The 14208-nt window shown below is 38.6% G+C and overlaps 1 long non-coding RNA gene across 1 annotated transcript; it reads right to left on the bottom strand.

Moving 5' to 3' along the window:
- Positions 1–6340: 6340 nt before the first annotated feature.
- On the bottom strand, positions 6341–7127 carry LOC121400070. Its single transcript, XR_005965533.1, has 2 exons — positions 7039–7127; positions 6341–6640 (listed from the first exon to the last, which is right to left on the bottom strand). It is a non-coding gene; the product is annotated as an uncharacterized LOC121400070 (long non-coding RNA).
- Between the last annotated feature and the right edge of the window lie 7081 nt (positions 7128–14208).

Consider the following 14208-nt stretch of genomic DNA (forward strand, 5'->3'; position numbering starts at 1 on the left):
GTCTGAGGAGGAACAAGGAGACACCTGATGGATCAGCTGCTCTGTGTATATATATATATATATATATATATATGTGTGTGTGTGTGTATATGTATATATATATATATATATATATGTATATATATATATATATATATGTGTGTGTGTGTGTATATGTATGTGTATATATATATATATATATATATATATATATATATATATATATATATATATATATATATATATATATATAGACAAATACAAGATTCCTCTGCACTCAACCCATTATCAATATATTTAAGACAGAGACATTTTGTGCTACTGCTACTGAAAAATGCCTTACCCTTTAAACAAAACAGGGATTGTTTGTCCATATATTGCAATATATTTAAGCTGAACAACTACGTCAAAGTCATCCCATATCTGGCCAGTCCTACGCTTAATTTTCATCTGATTCATTAAGAATTCTATGGTTTAATTATCTGGACTGGCCAGATATGGGATGACTTTGGCATTTTTCAGTAGCAGTATGCACAAAATGTCTCTGTCTTAAATATATTGATAATGGGTTGAGTGCAGAGGACTCTTGTATTTGTCTATATGTATTTTGTGGTCACACCCTCATTGCACCCCCGCCTAATGATTTTAAAAACTAGTGGTGAGCACAACTTTCATTCATTCATTCTTAATGAATCAGATGAAAATTAAGCGTAGGACTGGCCAGATATGGGATGACTTTGACGTATGTATATGCTCAGTCCTATGCTCCATTTTCATCTGATTCATTAAGAATTCTATGGTTTAATTATACATTTTATAAAAGGGACGAATACGTTTTACCTGCAACTTACTAGCTGCTTTCAAAGTAAAACTCCCAAACTTGGCTGCCCTTTTATTAGACACCAGTGGGATCACCTGACTATAGTTGGAGGGGTGGGAGCTACAACATAGAGCTGGTCACTGCACCTGTATAACTATAACAAACAAGGGAAAGTTGTGCTCACCACTAGTTTTTAAAATCATTAGGCAGGGGTGCAATGAGGGTGTGACCACAAAATACATATAGTCAAATACAAGAGTCCTCTGCACTCAACCCCATTATCAATATATTTAAGACAGCGACAAAATGCACACAAAATGTCGCTGTCTTAAATATATTGATAATGGGTTGAGTGCAGAGGACTCTTGTATTTGTCTATATGTATTTTGTGGTCACACCCTCATTGCACCCCCGCCTAATGATTTTAAAAACTAGTGGTGAGCACAACTTTCCCTTGTTTGTTATATGTATATGTATATATATGTATATGTGTATATATATATGTATATGTATATATGTATGTATATATGTGTATATGTATATATATATGTATATATGTATATGTATATATGTATATGTATATATGTATGTATATATGTATGTATATATATGTATATAGTGAATAAAGTACCTCCTTTTGTAAAATATAAGGATATTATAAGTTACAGAGGAGTTTCATGACCATATAAAAGTACGAGGCCGAAGGCCGAGTGTTTTTATACAGGTCATGGAACTCCAAGGTAACTTCTAATATCCTCATATTTTACAACTGGGGGTACTTTATTTATTATAATACACGAATTTCAGTGAGTCATGTGACAGAAATGACATCAGAACTCACCGTTTATAACTGATGACATCTGAACTCACCGTTTATAAGGATATAATTTACAGGATATGCATGGCTTTTGTGTATTATGTATTAAAATATATATATATATATATATATAAATATATATATATATATATATATATATATATATATATATATATATATATATATATATATATATATATATATATATATATATCTATTGGATTTCATGTTTATATTCTGTTTTGAAAATGTAAGAAATTGTAATCGTGGGAATCTAACTTTCAGTATTAAAAAAGTGTGAATTGTTTCCTGGCCTTCCAAACCATAGTAACCTTGCAAATAATACAAAGAAATGTACGGTTGCAATGTAACCAAGGGCAATTTCTCTCTCCTGGATTTCCTCAACCTCTGTGGAGCAGATTTATCAGATAGTGGGTTAGTTTCAATTTCATGAGTAAAGGTTATTTTATGGTTTATCACATTAAAAATTATGGATGAGATTCAAGACGCATTTCATTATTTCAAATGGGACTGTACTCACACAGGCGCGTGTAGGCGCCGAACGCATGAAAAATGCAGCATGTTGCATCTCAACCTGCGTTCGGCGCCTACATGCGCCTGTGTGAGTACAGCCCCATTTGAAGTAATGAAATGCGTCTATTCCTGCGCTCCCCTGCGGCTGAACGCTGAGAAGGGGAGCGCAGGTAAAAACGCTCATGAGTAAGAGCCCTTAGGGAAGTCCGAACAATCCTTCGAAATTATCTATTCGAACAATCGTACATCAATTTTTCGGTCAGGAAATTGATCGGCCAGGTCAAAAAATCTTTGTTGGTCCCAGTGCAATCTATCTATGTTTGTAGGGCCCAGCAGGCAGCTCCTCTTTGTTTTCCTGGCAAATTGGTCTTTTTAGTTGATGGTCAATTCGTACGATCGTTCCGAGAAGATTGTGGTCTCACGATCAGGATCTGAACTTTAAAAAATCTCAACATCTATGGCCAGCTTAATGCAATTTTTAGCAGAGAAAAAGCGTAAGGGGAGTTAAGTGGGGACTGAATGATAATTCTCAGCAAGAAGATTCAATGGGTGTCTGTTTTTGTGTTGGTAACTTCAGCTTCACTGAAAATCAGAACCCTGCTGCTGGCACCCCAATATATATATATATATATATATATATATATATATATATATATATATATATATATATATATATATATATATATATATCTATCTCGTGAATTATTTTTAATTCGAATATACTCACAATTCGACTGGGAGGTTTTTAAAGAAAAAATTTTAATGTCTAATATTTGATCGAATGGTTCAGAGGAAAAAAATTCTAATCGTATACCGTTCTTATTCCATTCGTAGAAATCGAGTTTTTCTCCCGAAAAAACGTGAATGTCAGGGAGGCTATTATCTCCAAATGTTAACGGACTTCTGCCATTGACTTGTACAAGAACTAGGCAGAACTAGGTGGCCAGTATTCAAATTAGGACCGTTTCCATGGTCGAGCTGTGATAAATCTCACATTCTAATTTACATTCCAATCGGGGATTACAATTCAAATGTGTAAATTTTGAAACTGAAAAATTCGAATTTACTATTAGACTCTTGATAAATCTGCCCCATAATGTAACCCTATTTTAGCCCAGACAAAGAGCATTGGTTATACTGGACCCTCTTTCAGCTGGACATCAGAATTTTGGACGTCAGGAGTACTTGAACCAATAACCGTATCAGGTCCTGCTGCCACGGACAATATAATGCGGATTAAATACAAGCTGCCATTGACCGACACATGATAAAATGACACCCACAACAGGAGGAGGAGGCCACAATGTGCCCCATGATAACATCTCAGAAATATTTGATCTAATTCTAATAATATTAGAGCAAATTTGCTGTTAGGCAACATCTTCCCACATGGAAATGGATTGTCCACCCTAAAGAACTTGTCTCCGGCCACTGTACTTACCCTTTGTGCTGAATTTGTAATGGGGAAAAAACACCCCAATAAGTGACCAAAGACAGATTATATTATATACAGTCATATGAAAAAGTTTGGGAACCCCTCTCATCCTGCATAATACTTTACTCCACTTTTAACAAAAAAGAAAACAGTTGTATGGATAACAGTTGTATGTCTTTCATTTCCCAGCAACATCTGAGTACTGAGATGTTTTTTGAACAAAGATTTTTAGTGAAGCAGTATTCAGTTCTATGAAATTAAATGTGAAAAACTGGATGCGCAAAAATTTGTGTACCCTTGTAATATTGCTAATTTGAATGCATGTAACTGCTCAATACTGATTACTGGCAACACCAAATTGGTTGTCTTAGCTCATGAAGCCTTGAACTTTATAGGCAGGTGTGTCCAAGTTGTGCTTGTGATTGACAAGTGAAAGCATGGGATCCTCAAAGCAACTCTCAAAAGATCTGAAAACCAAGGATTGTTCAGTATCATGGTTTAGGGGAAGGCTACAAAAAACTATCTCAGAGGTTTAAACTGTCAGTTTCAACTCTATGGAATGTAATCAGGAAATGGAAGGCCACAGGCACAGTTGCTGTAAAACCCAGGTCTGGCAGGCCAAGAAAAATACAGGAGCGGCATATGCGGAGGATTGTGAGAAATGTTACAGACAACCCAAAGATCACCTCCAAAGACCTGCAAGAACATCTTGCTGCAGATGCAGGTGTATCTGTACATTGTTCTACAATTCAGCAAAGCAATTTGCACAAAGAACATCTGTATGGCAGGGGGATGAGAAAGAAGCCTTTTCTGCACTCACACAGTCACTTGTTGTATGCAAAAGCTCATTTAGACAAGCCACAGTCATTTTGGAACAAAGTGCTTTGGACTGATGAGACAAAAATGTAGTTATTTGGTTATAACAAAAAGCATTTTGCATGGCGGAAGAAGAACACCGCATTCCAAGAAAAACACCTTCAGTCAGGCACTTAATATTGTTCCCAGATACAAAGTAATAAACCCTTGTCTCATACAGTAACATAACATACAGTGACTTGCCCCGTCCTACCTGTATCCTCCGTGCCCCTCTCTTTCTTGTCCCCCCTGCTCCTCCATTATTATTCTCTACTGTTTATACCCCAGGGCCTCATTACTTGGCTGAAAGTAATTAAATGAACTAATCATGCCTGACTAATAGAGATTGTGTAATTGCATTTAGATCAAGTACCCACAAACCCCTGTGCTCCAGAGAGATGGCAACCATGGATTGATATGAATAAGAGACTGGAATATGAATAGGAGAGGCCTGAATAGAAAGGTGAGGAATAAAATAACAATACATTTGTAGCTTGACAGAGTATTTGTTGTTTACATGGGGTCAGTGACCACCATTTGTAAAGAGTCGTAGGCAAAAAAAAAAAACTATAAAAAAATAAATATCGAAGACCAAATGAAAAGTTATTTAGGATTGATCTTTCTATAACATACTAAGAGGCATGTTTATCAAGGGTCGAATTTAGCGTTTATGGAAGTTTATAAAAACTCCTTTAAGCTTGAAATTTGGGGAGAAAAAAACAACATTTATTTTAAAAAATCAAATTTTTTTAATTCAGGTGAATAGGACGCAAATTCGAATCTAATTCGATTCGTGTTTTTTCACAAAAAAAACCATGATTTACAAAAGTCCACCAAATGACTCAGAATTGATTGTAGGAGGTCCCCAGTAGGCTTAAACATCAATTTGGCAGGTTTTAGATGGCGAATAGTCAAATTCGAATTCCTAAAGGGACAGTACATGATAAATTTAAAAATTTGTATTTCGAATCTTTTTAAAACTCAAATCGAGTTAACTAGCTGAATTACACTAAAATAAACTCTAAATTCTAATTTTTAATTTCAAATTTGAAATTTGAATTTTCACTTCGTCCCTGCCCCTAAAAGTTAATGTAATGGTGAACCATCCCTTAGTCCTCATGGGAGGATTCTGGGAAGAAACCTTTTGACCTGTAGCGAAAACACCAATGTAACAAAATATCGAAAGCTTGACTACATCTAGTAACCCATAACAACCAAACAATTGACAGGACAGTCTTCTTGCTGATTGGTTGCTATGGGTTCAACCTTAAGTGAATATTTGTACCCTGGGTACCCCTGGAACTATAGCAGGGTGACCGTTACCCCAATGTTTCTATACATCTGTAACCTTGTTATGAGCTAAGGGGGCCCAGTCTGAAGGCCAGTTAGGGGGAGATTTGGGGTGAGTGTTTATTTGTACCCTGGGTACCCCTGGAACTATAGCAGGGTGACTGTTACCCCAATGTTTCTATATATCTGTAACCTTGTTATGAGCTAAGGGGGCCCTGAATAAATGTTAGTCCTCCAAGTATGACAACACTACAATAAGCCAAGGGTTATGTTAAAAATGCTCAGCTTACAGCTTCTTGGGACATTTCCACCCCCTAAAGATCAGTAACAGGATCTGTTTTTGAGGCAGGAGGCACGCAATTGAAAATAAATTATATCACTGGTTACCTTGTTAAAGTTCTAGTGACATGTTCACTGTATAAATGGGAAATACAACACTGAGCAGTAATAAGTATATGTAGGGGGTGAAGGCTTACCAACCTTTATTTCATGTAATCCCATTTTAAGGTTGTGTGAAGCACTAGTAACATGGCGAGTTTAGTTGGGAAGTCTTCTGCCAATCTTTGGTTAGTGCTGGCCAAAATGAAGAAGGAAACACTAAAAACACAAATTTGGGTCTAAAAATTGGTTTTATTGAGATTCTGTAAGTTTCTAAAAATCTTCATATTTACATTACATTAAACACTAACATATCATTTAAACTAAATCTTGACATACAAATACCAACCCTTTCACATACCCCAATACAATGAAACCTTAATTAATTAACAGTTCACACAATGAGTAACACCAGTAGGCCCACACCGTGATTACTGTCACTGGTCTTCACCAGAATATAGTGTATTTCTCCAATAGGATTATCATTCCCATTCCTTAGGTTCAGCAACATCATTCCATAAGGATTGTATGACTGGTATACAGAAGAAAACAAAAGATTATACAGTACTCTATAATCTATATCTATGTCTCCTCAAGCAAGTACTCTAGTTCCCTCCCAACAAGGTGTTCTAATGCCCCTTTCTTGGATAGAAAGGTTTAACACAAGGAGAATGAGTGGGTAAGAATGGAATTGCATATGGAGAGGGATGGCTATTGTACAGGACACAGGGTAGCGGGAGAGTAAAGACGAGAGGGGGAAGAGAAAGCGCAAAGAGGAGAGACAAAATAAAGATATAAAATGAAGAGGGCAGAGCAACTAATATAAGACAAAAGCAAGGTACAACATTTTGGAAAAATAAACAAGAGCAGAGCAAGAATGGAAGGAAGAAGCACAACAGATGGAGACATGAGAAGAAAAAGAATTTGTACCTGAGTAAAGAGGCAGCTCATATTATCTCCAGACTTCTGATGATTTCTTCTGCATTTGTCTTTGTGAGTCTTGTTTCTGCTTTTCTCAGATATGGACTTAGAGCTTCACAGGCAGAGAGACTTTCCCTCAGCTTCTCCCGTGGGATCTTCAGGGGCTCATTCTCAGGGAGGTGGAAAACAAATATCAGGTGGTTCCAGATACAGTGGGTGCCTGTATATTGGGCACATTTTCCATTCTTACAATCAGGACATTCCCGCATGTGGCACTGTTTTTCTGAGATTCTCATTTTTAAGATGTCTGCTGTAGACTCTGGTCTCCAATAAAATGTTCCATCTTCTTGGAAACGGAAGACAAAAGGCAAGGGGTTGGCATCTCTTTCAGCAATGGGCACAGGCGGTAGTTCACTGAATTCTGTAGTTTCAGGACTGTGGACTAATACAAAATGAGCAATCTCCTCTTCATACATGGCAGTGCCCAGCACCCTGAACGCTGGCTCAGAGCCTGGGCAGTGCTGCTTCTTAAACTCAGAGAGTAGATCTGATAGAGAAAAAGAGAACTTGAAGTTTCCATTAGCAGAAGCATCATCATTAAATGTAGGAGCATTGGCAAACTGGAGGTTGAAGACTTCTTCATAGTCTTTAGCATTTTGTGGTGGGACCATTCCCTGAAGACTCTGAAAAGCCTCCTGACGTGCCTCTTCTATCTGATCTTTGAGGATCTGCACACTCCAGTATGAAAGTTTGGCATTGGGGTGGCTCCAAGGCAATCTAGATTGTTCTCCGGCACGGAAATATCCAGACTGTACAATTTGTCTCATGGGATGTTCAGTTGTGACGTGCTGCAGCCTGGTAACTGGGAAGGTTATTCCTAACTGCAGGAATCGATCTGGAATTGTTCTTTCAATGTAATTAATTGTCTTCTTTCCGGCTTCACTTAAACTTTCAAGATGCTTCATCAGGCAGCTATAGACCTCTCCAACTGACAGAAACCTGTTGCCTACAAAGATGCCAACCAATTTATTTACACCACGTATTTCCCTTACTATATCTACAAACCTATCATTCTGACTCAGCAATAACCACATGCCCAAGGCAGGAAAGGTGAAGGGATGGGTGATGTTCCCCCATTTATTTATTCTCTTATTAATGACACCCAGTGATGAGAGGTCACTTTGTAAGTTACTGACAGAATTCAGAGTGTCAGCAGATACTTGATGAGGCCCCTTTTTACAGAAGTGTTTTCTTCATTTGCTGATTCCTCCCTGTGTCTGCTTTTAACAGATAAAGAACTGCAAGGCTGAGGGACAGTTGTAAGCGGGGAAACTATTTTCAGTGCGATATCTGTAGCTAAGAACATCAGTCCTCTTCCAACATTTTGGGAGGATTCAAGTTATATAACGTATGTATGTGTACTCCCATTTTAATCTATAAAAGCTTGTGAAAAGTGGAGTGTCTTTGGCAAAATGCTCGTGGGACACTTCGGTGTAACATGATCATTTTCCCAAGGCAAAACCATTAAAAATTCTTTGTTAAACTCAATAAACCTCATTTTATTTGAAATAGCCTTATCTCGATGTTTTGCCTTCCGTATAACGAGGTCATAGCAATAAAATTTCAACATATTTGGTGACTCTCCCGGCGTGATAATTTTCTGGACGCTGGACGTCTGAAATTTTCCAGTCGTATTTCTTCAAGTGCCAGTTATCAAGAGGATATACTGATGGTAGTGCAAGCGGTCTATCGCTGAGGTACGAAGTAACTCCCGCTGCGGCAGACTCCATGTGTGGGTATCAATGTTTTCAATCTGTTCTATTTTGCTCATTGTTTTGTTAAGTGTTTTGTCAATTAGTTCAAATGCCACTCATGATAGGAATATGCTTTTTCCTTACTATTTTTGTCATGTATGTCGTTCCTTATTATGAAGCATTAGACTAATCTGTCATAGAAACTACACATGCATGTTGGTTGATGAATGAGAAAGAATCCCTGTGTCTTGAGCTGGATGAATGAGGTTGAGACCAACTGGCATCAGCCTAGTGCGTGAATAAGATTTAGAATAACTATAATCTGTATGAAAGTGCCCATGAGGGAATTCGCGGCTCTTTCACAGAGTCTGTTTGTGTTTTAGGATTTTCCCTACGTTTCCTGTTTAGGAGGCGACTCCACAGGCTAGGGAATGGAAATCTAGGATCTTCCAGAGGGAATTCTTGTAGTGTGTGAAGTGTGCATCACTTTCCTGTCCATTTGAATTGGCAGATAACAAACGAGAGCCCTAGAAACATCTAGGTGTCCACCATCTGCAACTTCAAATACGGTTTCTTCACAGTTTAATTTTCGGTGTCTATTATCTGATATTAATTATTCCCAATTTTAAAATCCCAACCCTTCTAAATTACAGAGGAAAGTATTACATCATTTTTTACCTGCAGGTGACTCGAGGAGTTTATATGTCTGTTTGTCTCCACTGTTTGTTTTTATAAACAAAACAAATGTTAATAGCTTGCTGCTCCGCTTTTTTGCATTCTTATGTTGTTATATAGGTGTATTTCTACAGGTCTGTGAGAGCATATTTTGAATGTAATACTTGTGTGTATGTTAAAAAGAAAAGGACTTGACTTGACGGAAATATGAATTTGATGTGTGTGTAATGAATACATTTGCTATATTGTTTTTGGTTCTCTTTAATGTTTATATGTTTTAATAGGTACCACTTATAATATTTGTTCTATGCTTCTGTCACTATTATACTATTATTGTCATTTTGTCTTTGACTATAATGTCACTATTCTTATCTTATCCTAACATTGTCTTCTTTGTTATTTAGTTCTCTTGTGTATTTTCGTTTGTGAATGGGTTTCTCGTGAATAAGGTTAATACACTCCACTTGTCTTTATAACAGAAATATTAGTGTTATCTCTTTAAATGTTTTCTGTTATAGTTTTTGTCTCAAACTAACTTTACTTCTATTTTTTATCTTTATGGGTCAGATTGATAATTCTTTTTAAGTGTATTATGTTTTACTTGTGATCTGAATCAAAACCACTTTCCATATCTAACAATCCTCCTAGATATGCTAGTTGAGTGCCCAAAACATTTTAAGTTTTAAAGCCTTTGTTAAGTGTCACAGTGGAGGGGACAAGACTGCGTTTTCCTGGCCAGAATGCGATAGTTTTCTCCTCTCACAACTTGAAAGTCTGCTGTGACAGATTGAGGAAAATCTTATCATACTTACCGTGATTTTCTTTTCCTGGACTGTAACATGGCAGTGGGCACTAATGGGTTAACCCCCCCTCGTCATGAACGGACAGGAAATTACATCAAAATAAAAGACCTCCCTTACCCCTGACTCGTCCTCCTATTTTTGACTGTACAGATAAACTCCCCTCAAGGGTTGGGAAGTCTTGCCCACTGCCATGTTACAGTCCAGGAAAAGAAAATCACGGTAAGTATGATAAGATTTTCCTCATTCCTGGTCCTTCACATGGCAGTGGGCACTAATGGGATCTTACCAAGCAGTAAAGACTCTAAGAGGGTGGGATAATGCTACCAAGAATTTTATTTATAAGTAACAGCTTGAAGAACTGATCTTCCAAAATTTGTCTGGCTTGAAGACCAAACGTCCAATTTGTAGAATTTTATGAACGTGTTCAAATTAGACCAGACAGCAGCTTTGCATAAATCTTCTGCTGACACTTGGGCTTGGAAGGCCCAAGACGCTGAGACAGCTCTAGTGGAGTGAGCCTTAATGTTAGGCTGGACTTGCACTGCACTTGACTTATAAGCCTCTGAGATACAGGCTCTAATCCATCTTGCCACAGTAGATTTTACAACCATCCTTCATACCTGATGGAATGAGTAAGATATTCTTATCTTTTCTTACTTCCTTCACCCTATACAGGTAAGCTTTCAGGCACCTGATGACATCTAATTTGTGCCACACCGCTTCTTCCTCTGTTTTTGGAGATGGAAAAAACGCTGGTAGTATGATGTCCTGATTCATATGGAATTCGGATACAACTTTGGTTAGAAAGCTTTGAGGAGTTCTCAGAATTACACAATCCTCCTTGAAAATTAGGTGACTATCTAGGGCCAGGAGTGCTTGAATTTCTCCGACTCTCCTGGCGGAAGTTATGGCTAACAGAAAAGCCATTTTCCATGTGACGAATTTTAGGGGGGCCGTTTCCAATGGCTCAAAAGGCTCCTTTGTTAGGGCCTGAAGGACCAAAGACAGATCCCAAGGAGGAATTCTTTCTTTTTGTTTTGGTCTAATTCGTCTCAGAGCCTGAAAAAATCGAACAATCAAAGGCTTAGAAGTCCATGCCTCTCCATAAAGGGCAGACAGAGCTGACACTTGCCCTTTGAGTGTAGACACACTCAATTCTCTTTCCAAACCTTCCTGGAGAAATTCAACAATATTCTCTGGAGAGGTGGTTTCATAAGCCCTGTTGGTCTTTGTGCACCAATTGAGATAGGTCTCCCAGATTTTGTAATATTTTTGAGATGTTGATGGTTTCCTGGCTGCCAGCAATGTATCTATCGCCTTTTCTGAAAGACCTAGACATCTCATATTCAGCCTTTCAGTCGCCAGGCCGTCAACTTCCAACTTTCTGGTGCTGGGTGAAACAGTGGACCCTGCCGTAACATCTTCGAATGCACAGGGATTTTGAATGGAGGGGCTTGCTTCATGTTGAACAACTGAGGAAACCAATTCCTCCTGGGCCACCATGGTAAAACAGCAATCACCTCTGCTTTGTCCTCCCTGATCTTCCTGAGGAGTTTGGGAATCAAAGGAATGGGTGGAAATGCGTATGCCAGATTGAAGTTCCACTGGACTCTGAAACAGTCTTGAACCAAGGCCCCTTTGTTCTTGAATCTGGAACAGAATACTGTCACCTTCTTGTTTCTTGAAGTCGCCATCAGATCGATCACTGGTTGGAACCGCCACTATAAGATTGAAAGTGTTCTGATCCAATTCCCACTCTCCTGGGTGAGGATTTCGACTGAGCCAATCAACCCAGACATTCATTACCCCAGGAACATGAAGAGCTGCCAGATCTGTAAGGTGAACTTCTGCCCACTGGAAAATCAGTTGCGCACTCTGCATTAGGGATCTGCTTTTCGTGCCACCCTGTTTCATCAGGTATCTCACAGTAGTCATATTGTCTGAGTTGACCATGACAGCTTTCCCACTGATCACTTTCTTGAATTTCAGAAGAGCTAGACGGACTGCCGTAAGCTCTTTCCAATTCGATGAATACCTCATCTGATAGGATTTCCATCTGCCCCAAACTGAATTCTGTCCTGTATGGGCTCCCCATCCTATCTTGCTCGCATCTGTTGTTAGATGTAGCCATTCCGGGGTCTTCAGAGACTTTCCCTTCAGCATATTCTGAAGATTCTTCCACCACAAAAGGTTTTGCCTTACCTCTTGACTGATCTCTATGACTTGGAATTCGTGTTTTCTGTTCCATTGTCTCAGAAATTCTGACTGAAGGGGTCTTATATGGTGTAAGGCCCAATCGACTGCATCTTTTGTTGCCACTAATTTTCCCAAGAGTTGTTGGCATGTCAGTGCTGTCGAGGCTGGGAACTTGGAGAAACTGGTCACTAAATGTTGGATTTCGACAGCTTTCTCCGGAGTGAGGAAAATTCTGAAGCTTACTGTATCCAGAATTAAACCCAAAAATTTTAGCCTTTGAGTAGGAATTAGAGAAGATTTTTCTAGGTTCAAAATCCATCCGTGTTGTTGTAGAACATTTTGTACTATCAATGATTGACGAATTAGGGTTTGAAGACACGATGCTTTTATCATGATGTCGTCCAAATAGGCAAAGATTTCGATGCCCAGGGACCTGATCAGAGCCAGTATAGGAGCTAGAACCTTCGTAAAAGTATTTGGCGAAGTGGCTAAACCAAAAGGTAGAGCTGCATACTGGTAATGTCTTCCCAGAATGTAGAATCGGAGGAATCTCTGATGAGCTGGGTATACTGGCACATGTAAATAGGCGTCCTTCAGGTCTATTTTTACCATCCAATCGTTCGGTCTTATCATCTGAGATATTGAACGAATTGTCTCCATGCGAAATTTTCTTATCTGTAAATATCTGTTTAACTTTTTCAGATTCAGGATAGCTCTGAATTCGCCTGAAGATTTCTTCCTGAGGAATAAAGGGGAGTAAACCCCTTGTCTTATCTCGCTTGGAGGAACTGGTACAATTACATTCCCTTCTAATAATTGGAAGATGATTGATTCCAGAGCCCTTTCTGCTTCCTGATTCCTTGGTTTTCTTGAAGCTACAAAATTTGGTGGAGGCAAGCTCTTGAGTTCTAGACAATAGCCTTGAGACACAATTTGAATCACCCAATCGTCTGAAATAGTTTGAGCCCAAACAGCTTGAAAGTCGAGTAGCCTTCCCCCAACCTTGTGCTGCTGGACTTGCGCACCTTCATAAGTTTTTGGTCTTATCAGGTTTCCCATCTTTTTGACTTCTTTGAAAATACTGACTTTTTCCTTTCCAGTAATTCTGTCTTGAAAACCCTTTGCCTGGTCTGTAGGATTTAGCTTCTCTAAAGGACCCTCTTGAAGTTCTATTACCAAAACCTCCTGTTTGTTTCTTCTCTCTTTGTCCTGTGGTAAAAAGGAAGATTTACCTGCAGAAGCTTTGGAAATTATACTATCTAACCTCTGTCCAAACAGCAAGTTACCTTCAAAAGGAAGAGAACAAAGATTAATGTTTCGAAGGAGTATCAGCCATCCAGTGCCTTAGCCAAAGAGAACGTCTGGAAGCAACCGCTAAACTCATCCCTTTAGCCGCGAACATAACTCCATCAAGAGAGGCTTCAGATACAAAATCATTTACTGCTTTAACTTTTTCTAACATCTTTAGAATGTCATCTCTGCTGGTCTTTACTTTCAGAGCTTCTTCTAGTTCTTGGATCCAGATTTTGTTAGCTCTAGCCAAAGATGTAATGGCTATTGCTGGTTTGCAAGAAGCCCCAGCCACTAAGTAGGCCTTCTTCAGAATAGTATCCTGCCTTCTTTCCATTGCATCACGAAGTGACACCCCTTCGTCAACTGGCAGCGTGGTCTTCCTAGCTATCCTAGTAATGGAAGCATCCACCTTCGGAGCAGAGTCCCAATCTTTTACTTCCTCATCTTTAAATGGATAC

The sequence above is a fragment of the Xenopus laevis genome, chromosome 2L, assembly GCF_017654675.1.
Source record: "Xenopus laevis strain J_2021 chromosome 2L, Xenopus_laevis_v10.1, whole genome shotgun sequence".
In the NCBI taxonomy this organism is placed as follows: domain Eukaryota; kingdom Metazoa; phylum Chordata; class Amphibia; order Anura; family Pipidae; genus Xenopus; species Xenopus laevis.